Source organism: Mesoplodon mirus (genome assembly GCF_964341445.2).
Source record: "Mesoplodon mirus genome assembly, chromosome: 4".
NCBI lineage: Eukaryota > Metazoa > Chordata > Mammalia > Artiodactyla > Ziphiidae > Mesoplodon > Mesoplodon mirus.
In genome coordinates, this window is record NC_138979.1 from 183,439,833 (window position 1) to 183,450,136 (window position 10,304).

A 10,304-nucleotide genomic window follows, 5' to 3' on the forward strand; every position below is an offset into this window, starting at 1 on the left:
GACTGCAATCAGACAGAAAGAAATGCCACATTTTCTGCACCATCTTTCAAAAAAAAAGGAGAGGTCAGAAAGCTTTTTGAACTCACAAATATTTCTAGCTTCACAGTGCGTTCCAGCAGATAATCCTTAATATTTTTTCAGTTTATTTAAATTTCTTTATTGAGGACTAGGTCGGAAATCATAAATCATTTATCAAATCAGAGTGTCTTTTTATTAACCTTGTGTGGGGCTCTGATGCCCAGTGTGTGCTGCGCGGACCACGCCATGCAATGGGGGCAGATTAACAGTCACGTGACCCCCTAGCCGAGCTTCTTGTTTAAAATTTTTGGAACAATTCTCAGTGCTTAACTCTTAGCTAAGGTGGGGCTCTATTCGAGATTCTGCAATGTTATCTTTGCCTTCTGAGCTGTTATATTTTATATTATGTCTTTACAAAAAATTGGAACGAATCGAGATGTGTAGTGTCAGTAAAAATGGGAACTCAATATTTCTGCAGAAAGAAAATCGTCGTTTCATTTGTTTGTTTGGTTTTTAAACACGGATCCACCCTCTAAAATGTATTCAGATAACTTTGTAGCAATATAAAAACTCAACAACACATCTTATCAAATTACCTTGGGCTTCATTTCTGATGCTTTAAAAAAGAAAAAAATCCAGGCAAAGAGAAGGCAAATCTTTTCGTATTCACAGGTGTAGGGCAAACTCAGAGGCAAACCATGTCTGCTGATTTCTGTTCCTTGGAGTCTATAAATGCTATTGACTGCGAAGATGAGGATAAATAAAACACATCGATCTGATCAGTGGGTTGACTTGTTTTAACTTTCGAAGAAACTGCAATGGAAGGCCTAAGCAAGTCACATTTATGTACATATTAATAAGGTTCCCAAGATGGCCTTTATCTCCTTCTTTACCATTCCAGAATCTCTAGGAGCTATCAAATCCCGAAGCCTAAAAAGACAAAAGAGGCATTTTAAGCTTCCTGGCATATCTTCTAGAATTATTTTATGTCATTTCTGAAAATTACAGCAAATTTCTAGGAGCCATAGCTCTCAATTAAGGCTTTGCTAGATTTGGAGACGTTTTTTGCATTGTCACCTTATAGCAGAGACAGGACCACAAAACTTGCCTTCCAACAAGTGTTAGGCTGATTCTTTCCGTGCACTGAATTTAGCAACATTGCTTTTGTTAAAACATGGCTTCACTTGCACCTTATTTGTTTCTGCAGTAATACCTGGGCTTGATACAGTAGTAGATTTCGGACTACCAGAAGCATGGAAGCTCTAGGAAATTGAGGCATCCCTGCCTGCAGGCTTTATAGCTGCAGTCTGCAAGGGGTTAAACCAAAGTCACTGCTCCTGATTCATGTATTATTTTCCTTAAAAAATACTTACCCAGCTCTCCGTATATGAAAAAGACTTACGCCCACATTGAATGTTCCTAGCCCTGTCCCTGTCATCAGAAATGATATTGAATGGCTCAGTACTAGGGGATCTGGAACTATTTCTACAGCTTTCTCACCTCATTTGGAATTTTCTTGCCTTGCTAATTTTAATTCTTTAGTTGAGTCATCAATTCAAATTTGGTTGGGATTGGCATCAGCCAGTTGGTCGACTTGGTAGAAACATTGTTCACGAAAATGATCAGCCTCCACCAAATCCCACCCCCCCACACATACACAGAGATCAGAGTGGTTGTGGGGAGTGCGGTGTGTGAGTGTGTGTGTGTGTTGTACAAAAAGGGTCTCTCTGCTGCTTTCCGTCCTGTCACCAAGTCTCCAAATTGTATATCTGAAAATGCAAAACGCACACACAGACACCAGTTTGAATTCAGTGGGCTAGTGACCGTCAATCTACCCTATTTAGAGCACAAACAGGGAAGAGAAAGAGAGTTAAAATGGTTCATTTGGGGAAAGAACTGAGATTCAGAAGGGAATTTTCAGTTCCAACTCTGGCTGTCAGCGGCTGTCGTCAGACCTGGCGCTACAATGAGGTGTCGTGGTGACGGGAAACGGGGAGGCGCCAAGGAGGGAGGCAATAATGATCACCTTCTTAACAAGGGTTTTATGAAGCTATGAGGATTAATTAGTTTGTATCCTTAAGCAGTTTGAGAAAGAGGAAGTTTCAGTAAATGCTAAGCTGGAGTTGTAGACACCTCTGACTCAGTTGTGAGCTCTGCGCCCCTCCCCCCCCCCCCCCCCCACAATGTAGGCTCTGAATGCTCCTGTCTGTGCTGTGATGCTCTACAAAGGAAGTGGTGAAAAAGGGAAGTGAGGGGGAAGCGCTCACTTTGGGAGCAGCAGAGGAGAGAGAGGCATGAGTCAGGCGAGCATCCCTCTGAAAGGCAAAGGCACCGTTAGTGAGGATGCTGCAAGGGGCACTTACCAAAAAAATAAAACTGAACACCGGCCAACACCTTGTCTTCAGATATGCCTCCCAGAGCTGGAAAAGACAAGGGAATCTGGGAGAGCTCATCGGCTGTTTCATAGTTTTAGAAAGACCCACGGCATGCTTTCAAGTGAATTCAACAAAGGTAGTTTGTATCCTAGAAAACACTTAAGGGCCATTCCCTCTATTCAAGAGCGGAGGGTTAAGGTTGCAAGCTGACAAATAAACAAGCCTCTACAACACAAAGTTTGAACTGCAGGTGCATTATTGGAGGTGGAATAATATATCTACAGTACGTGGAAGTTATCAAAGTTCTTCCGTTGTGCGCATTCTAAAACATTGCACCTGCTTGAAGACACAATTTACAGGGCTCAACTTACAAGGAAGACAATTTGCTACAACAAAAGATAATTAATGCTGTAGAGGGAAAACTGAGACACTGGATTGCTGTGCATTCTGGTATTAGTTTAATCTGGGTCCTTTAAAAAATGATTTCAGTGTGATTTTAAGCCTTTGGAATCGTTGAGACAATGGCTTCTAAAATTTGGATATGGCAATCATGTTTCCGATTTGAACTTGCAACAAAGCCCCTCTGCTTCTCTCTCTTTCTCCCTCCCTCTCTCTCTCCTTCTCTCTCTCTCTCTCCCTCTCTCTCTCTTTCTCTCCCATATGTGTCCTGAAATGGAGCACTGCACAGGAGCAAAGACACCCATCTTTGACCTGTCTCCAATGGTCCATCTACACAGGGCAGATCTGTGGTCGATTTTTTCACATCTGAATTTGGACTTCCAGATTCCAACCCATAGATTCATCAACTGTTGAGATTTAGCACAGGGATCTGCAGTTTCATTATTTGTATCTGATTAACAGGAACAATTAGAGAGCTGAAGAGTGAGGACGCCTGTTTGGGGACCGTTTCGGTATTGTACCCAGACCACACATTCCAGCTGGGAAGGAACACAGTAATGTAGAAAGCATTAGTGGATTTAACACTCTGCATCGTGTTCGGGGAATCGAATTGTTGATGTTTCTGGCAAGAACTCATACTCCAACTGAAATCTATCAAACACCTTAATTAGCTCTGGGTACCTAAAGGCACCCAACCCAGAGGCAAGTTGGAAAGCAGGAGAAGACAAGGGCAGGAGCTGCACAAGGGTGGCCGGGGACTCCCTGAGTTCCCCCCAGGGTCCTGTGGCCTCAGTTTCAGGACCAGGATGTACGGGCCATGGTGCGAAGTTGCAACAGCCCTGACTCTCACCGCGGCGGCCATGGAAGACAAGATGGAGGATGTTTGGATGGTTTGACGGGTGTCAGCTAAGGGGATGGGAAGAGGCCACGGTGACACGAAGCCGTTGCCGATGGTAACTGAAGTCTTTTCCTTCAGCCAACCATTCCGCATGGACCTCAGCACAAATTATTGTTTTCAGTTACCACCTGTGTATTCCTTCCCATGCAACTTATTGATGTAAAATTACAGCTACACCGGTATAAATAAGTTCTGCTGCAGTTGTAAAATGGAAGAAATTTTGTTGTAGCAATTATGTTCAGTAAGATGACAAAATAAATTTCCAGAGCTGTGCCTGCAGTAACCTGGGGAATTTAAACCTCATAATTTCCATTCATTTCAGATAATTTGGAGTAATTTCTATACGTAATAACTTTGTAATGAAAAACACAGCGGTACTGAAGTGATTTTGCTCAGTTTTTTTTTTTCTCCTATGGTATACATGGCACAAAATAAATGATAAAAATAATATTTCCTTTTTATATGTGTGTGTGTTGAGTAATTCCTTCGGCAAAAAAATCATAAACTAATACCCAGACTAAATCTCTGTCCACAAAATGAAAAATAAATTGAGTTAAAGAAAGTGAAAAAGTATGAAAGGCTTTGGATGTTTTATTGTGACTTTATTGAATTGTCTTATTCTCAGGTTCCTTCTGATCTCTAAGGGTTACACTTCCCAAGTAAGGGAAGGCAGGCTTGCCCCCAGATTCCCAAGGGGGGCCGCAGGGAGACCCCCAAATCTGGAATATCCAGGCCAGGTAGCGATTTCTTCCCCAGAAACTGTAAGGAAAGGCGGTCTCCTCCTGAGATCAGCTGGGTTGTTCTGAGTTGCCGCTTCTCATCAAGGTCTTTAGCAGCAGCTTTCTCTGCGACTGGAAATGACTTATTAGGCTGGGCAGTGGTCACGGAGGGCCTCCTTTAATTAAAGACATGTGAGGTGGCGCTGCTTCCCTGCCTGCCCCGGTGCCCTGCCCGACCTCTGACAGTGACACCCGCCACGGATGTACACAGCCCCCAAACGCCCCGTGTGATCCAGCGGAAGCCCCCACTGCGTTGTTGGAGGTGACAAGGATTACAGCAGCTGCATTACTCCCAGTGTCGTGCAATTAGCCTCCAGGGCCCATCAAGGGTTTCCTCCAGAATGAAAAATGGAGGCTGGATCTGGATGAGCCATCTTCCCCCTAAACCCTGCCTGCCAGGAGGGAAGGCCAGACCACTTGTCAGCCCCCGAGAGGGCTGCCGGCTGCCTTCTACTAGAGTTTCTCCCCCTGCCCTGCCCGATCCTGTCACTGCGTGCAGCCAGGGGCGCAGACCTGGGGTCTCGGGCTGTGTACCAGGTGCCCACTGGCTGGGTGGTCTGGGGAGAGGGGAGAGGGCCTTCATTCTCAGCTCAGCCACCTCCCTTGTCAGATGGGGCTCCAGAGCACCTGTGGGCTACTGGCTGAGCAGAGGTAAGTGCTGGCCCAGTCCCTGGCATGTAGCAGTCACCCCATAAGCATCGCTGTGACTCATCCTTTCAACAATGCACACTGATGGGTGCCTGCCGTGTGCCAAGCATGCAGAGGTCCAAAGACTGCTGTGCGGTTCCTCGTTCAGACAGACCTGAATTTGCCACACCACCCCTGCTCCGAGGACCACGTGGTAAAGCAGACACAGTTACAGGACTGTAGTAGTTGTAACCTAGCCCACCAAAGGGTCTCGTGGCCGTGCATTCTAAGTGCCATAGGAGCAAAGGAGTAGGGGACAGGGGTCCTGAACAGACTACAGAATTTTTCCCAGACCCTCAAGGCCTGCTAGGTCAGAGAGAGACTCGGGCGGTTTATCTTATCTAATCCTGGGAAGAGAAGGACCTTCATCCCCAGGAAGCCCAAGGCCAGTCGTGAAGAGGCCGGGCCAGAATCACCACCAGGTTTGTCTCAGGTACAGCCATGCCACCAGCCTCTGCCCAGATTGGACTCCCAGCCATCCTGCAAGGCAGCAGCAGGTGGCTGGAGGCACCACTGGGTGTGGAACTAAGTCAGCAAAGCAAAGTGAGTGCAGGACCGGAACCCAGGAAGAAAGAGAAAATTTAAGGAGAAGCAAGGATGGGGTTAGGAGAGGAAGTTTTCTTCCACTGGGGACAGCAAGATCCAGGAAAACACGACCATGGCTCTGAAACCAAATAATCTAGAAATGGGATGAAGGAGCAAAAATAAAGAAGATCTGGATATGCTGAGTCTCAGAGAGGGCTCAACAGAAGAAAGGGGCTTGAAGTCCAGCCAGAGGGAGTGGGGGTAGAGAGAGGGGTCTGCTGGTTAAATTTTAGAATAGACAAATACTAATACTGGTACAGACTGTTACAGAGTGCAGAGCCCGGTCCCCACCCCGACTTGAGTTTCTCCTTCCAGCAACCTTGTGAGATATGCAGGGCGGGGCACAAGCATCTTGCTCCACACCTCCGAGAGGCACAGGGGTTGAGTCCCTGCTGTACACACTGTTTGCTGGGAAACCTCAGGAGAGCTCCTTCCCTTCCCAGCATCCCCCCAGGTCCTCCTATGTTATGTCCTAGACTCTCAGCGAGGATTACATCAGATAATCTATTTGAAAGCCCAGATCACAGGGCCTGACACATAGTAGGAATTTAATACATTATAGATATTATCCTTTTCATGGAGCCTTATGCTGAGATCAAGAGGAAATTCACATCCAACCCAATCTATGGTGTACACCTGAGCATTTCATTTCAGGAGGGAAAAGAATAATTCTCCCTGGATTTCATTCATGAGCATATTTCACTAATGTTGGTGAAGCACCTACTGTGTATCAGGGACCAGGCTAACCTCTGGGCAGACCCAGAGGTTAGCCTTGTCTTTATCAGCAAGCAGGCTATAGCACATCACTGGACTCTGAGCTCCTCAAAGCAGATGGCAGAGTCTGCCTTTTCTCCTCTGCCCATGACGGGCCTATAATAGGTTATCAATGAACAAGACAGCAAGACCTCCATACAAGACTTAATAGGTCTGCACGGGGGCCCTGAAAAAGCCAAGCCTGCAGAACTAAGACCGAGAAGACACCCTTTTGTGTGTATGCGGGCGCCATCTCAAAGATGGGGACCAGAGCCTCACCATTTCCTTCTCTTAATCTCTAAATTCCCCATAGTCAACATTTATGGCTTTTATAATCAGCCACAAGAAATTAAAAATTAAAGGTTGTGGCCACTGTACTTTGTGTTAGCAGAGACGGGGGAGATAAACTAATCACCTATGAAAAAAAGACTGGAAGGAAATAGAGAAATAATGACCACTATTGTGTTAGGATTATGGGATTAGAGTGTCTTTTTAAAAAACTTAATTTTCCAAATCTTCTAAAATGTCGTAGAAGATTTGCCATACATTTTTAATAAAGTTTTGCAAAAGCATCACAGGAGCAGTCACTGGGCTCTGAAGAGCTCTGTGGGTTCAATTGGCCTTAAGATGCAGTGGTTGGAGGACACTGTCCTGACACAGGGACCATCCTGGGGTCAGGGGCCGCTGCGAGACAAGGTTGATGGGATCCTTTTTAAGAAGCTCCCTCGTTTTTTCCCTTCATTCCCTTCTGTTTGGAGGCCTCCATCACCTGAAACTGCACATTGGGTAAGACTCTCAGAAGTCTAAAGGGACAGGTGTTAAATGCCCCCTCTCCCCACCTGCTGGGGACACCGAGGAGCTGGCATCCTTCCCTTCCCCCTCTGCCATCAGCATCAGGGAGCCGCCTGGCTGGGCTCTGTGCAGGGTACGTGCTAAGTGGGGGTAGTTTTAGACACGGAGGATAAAGGATGTCCTCTCGAAGCTTCCCCCTCTTTCCCACCTTCTGTCATCCCAGGAGATAATTCATTTATGCAGCTTTCACAGAAGACTGACATTTTCGACTTTTTTAGCAGAATAAATTTATAAGGTAAATTAGGGGGTGGGAGCCCTAGTGTCCTAGGCAGATTCAAACTGGTAATTACAGAGGGCCTAATTATGTATTCACCACGGAGCCTTCTGGAACAGGGAAGGCTACAGGGTGGCTCTTGTTCCTCCTACAGAGGACATTCTCCCCTGGAAACTTCACAACCAGCGTGTGAGACGCTTTTTCTTCCAGCCCCGAGCCATTGTGGGGAAGTGCTCCCATCAGCGGCACCCAAGCCCTGGTATTTGCAGAGAAAATCCTAACCCTAGTCAGAGTGCCCAGATTTTCCCCAGCAGTTGTGAGGTCAAGTATTCTTCAGATCAAGGGGGCCTGACTTGGATAAAATAAAAGTTATTTTTTAAACCACAATTTTTTCATTTTTTTTTAACATTTATTTATTTGGTCACTCCGGGTCTTAGTTGCGGCTCGAGGGCTCTTTCGTTGTGGCTCACCGGCTCCTTAGCTGTGGCATGCATGTGGGATCTAGTTCCCTGACGGGATCAAACCTGGGCCCCCTGCACTGGCAGCACAGAGTCCTAACCACTGCGCCACCAGGGAAGTCCTACCACAGTTTTTAAAAATTCTTGCTCTTCCACATCTTCCCCAAATTCCACTTAGAATTCTAGATCTACATCTACCAGCCTATGGTATCAAATTATCATCAGAGCTATCTTCTGTGCTTGGCTGGGGGCTCCTTGGGAGCCGAAACTGTGTCTTTTACTTCTCCATCTCATCAGAACTCGGCTTGGGAGGCTGGCCTCTCTATAGTTGCTTAATGAATGAATGAATGGCCAGCAAAAGTGCACAATGACCCTCAGAAGGGAAGGACCCTGGTCCTCAGCAAAGTGGTGATCTGGGTAAATGCCAGCCTTTCTCACACATCCCAGCACACTCGATGTTTGCATGTATCCACTCATCTTAAATGCTGAGCCCTCCTCTCTGTGGCCAGCTCTCCCTCCTTTTCCAGTGCCCTCTCTGCTCCCCAGGTGTCTAATCATTCACTTGGTAAATATGGATTGTGCTCTGTTGTGGGTTAAATTGTGTCTCCCCCCCCAAAAAAATATATTGAAATCCTAACCCCTGTACCTGTGAATGTAACCTTATATGGGAACAGTCTTTGCAGATAACATTCGTTAAGGTGACCTTACACTGGATTAGGGTGAACCCTTAATCTAATATGACTTGAGTCCTTATAAGAAAAGGAGGGGACACACAGAGAGAAACACAGAGAGGGCGGTCATGTGTCCACGGAGACAAAGATTAGCCCAGCAGCCACCTGAAACTAGAGAGGCGAGGAAGCATCCTCCCCTAGACCTTCAGAGGGGGTGTGGCCCTGCCGACACCCTGATCTCAGACTTCAGACCTCCAGAACTGTGAGACGATAAATGTCTGTTGGTTTAAGCCTCCCAGTTCATGATACTTTTGTTACGGCAGCTCTAGGAAGCTGATACACGCTCCTGCTGGGTGCCAAACCACGAGCGAGGCACGGGAAGCAGAGCTGGACCACGCAGGTGAGGGGGCTGCTCTCAGGCGGCTCAGAGGCTACAGGCCTTTTCTTGAAGGCCGTGAAACACTGTGAGAAGCTTCCCAGGAGTTTCACATTTGCAAAGAGAATGTTGACAAGAACTGTCCGTCCTCCTTGTCACCCTAAAAAGAGCAGTGATGACTGGACTAGAAACACCCCGAGGCCAAGACGATGGCGAGTCCCTCCTTCCAACCTGAAGCCCCACTCGTACACCCACGCTGCCCTCTCATCCTCTCTTGGTACTTGCACAAACTTCAGACTCCAATTATAATGGCAGAACTTGGGGAAAAGCAGAACTTCGCTGGGGAGATTCTGCGGGGGAGGCGCTGAAGAGCCTTCCCATCAGCCCTCAGACCACACGCCCCCAAGTAACTCACACCCAGCATGGGTACAAGGTTGACTCTAAAATGAGCCGGCACCTCTGAAACTCTGCAGCCGCTTGAGGTGTTAGCTTGATGTGTGGTTGGGTTTCGTTTTCATTTTGGGGTTTAATAAACAAAGAATAAAAAGCAAGAGACAACAAAGAACAGCCCACTTGGTAGTGGTGGTAGCCAACGACCATGCAGGGCTAAGGAAATGGAACTGGATAAAAGTTGGGTCCCTGGAGTTTTACTGAAAACTCCTTGGGGTGAAGTGGAAGACCCACTGCTTTCTCTTCCCCCACCCCCGTGATCATCCAGTCAAACAAAACCAGCCCTGCTCCTACATGTGCCAGAGAGGAAGGAAAACTCTTTACCTTTCTCCCCCATGGACCCTCTTAAGAAAGCTCCAGCCTGGGCAGAGCTGACTCCGGATGGCTCTACCACTTTCTGGCCTGTGTGTGCAGCCACTGGGGAGCCAGATGGAGAGTTCACACTTGAGAAGTGCTGGGTTCACACCCAGACGCAGGCATCTGCAACTTTGACCAGACGCAGGGACGAATGGCAAGTGGATATTATTTAGCTCATGCAGGGACTGTCTTCCTACTAGGCTGTGAGGGAGTGGAGAAGTGGGGATGGGCTTCCAGACATGGTCTGGAACGGACATGGTCTGTACCCCTACTATGTGCCAGGCCTAGTACACATAGTAGGGGTACAGTTGACATCTACAGTTGAACAGTTGACACCTACTCTTCCAACACCCGCACCCTGTCAGGTACATATCAGTATATCGCATTTTACAGGAGAGGAAACCAAGTTACATAGCCAGCCCCGTGCTGCAC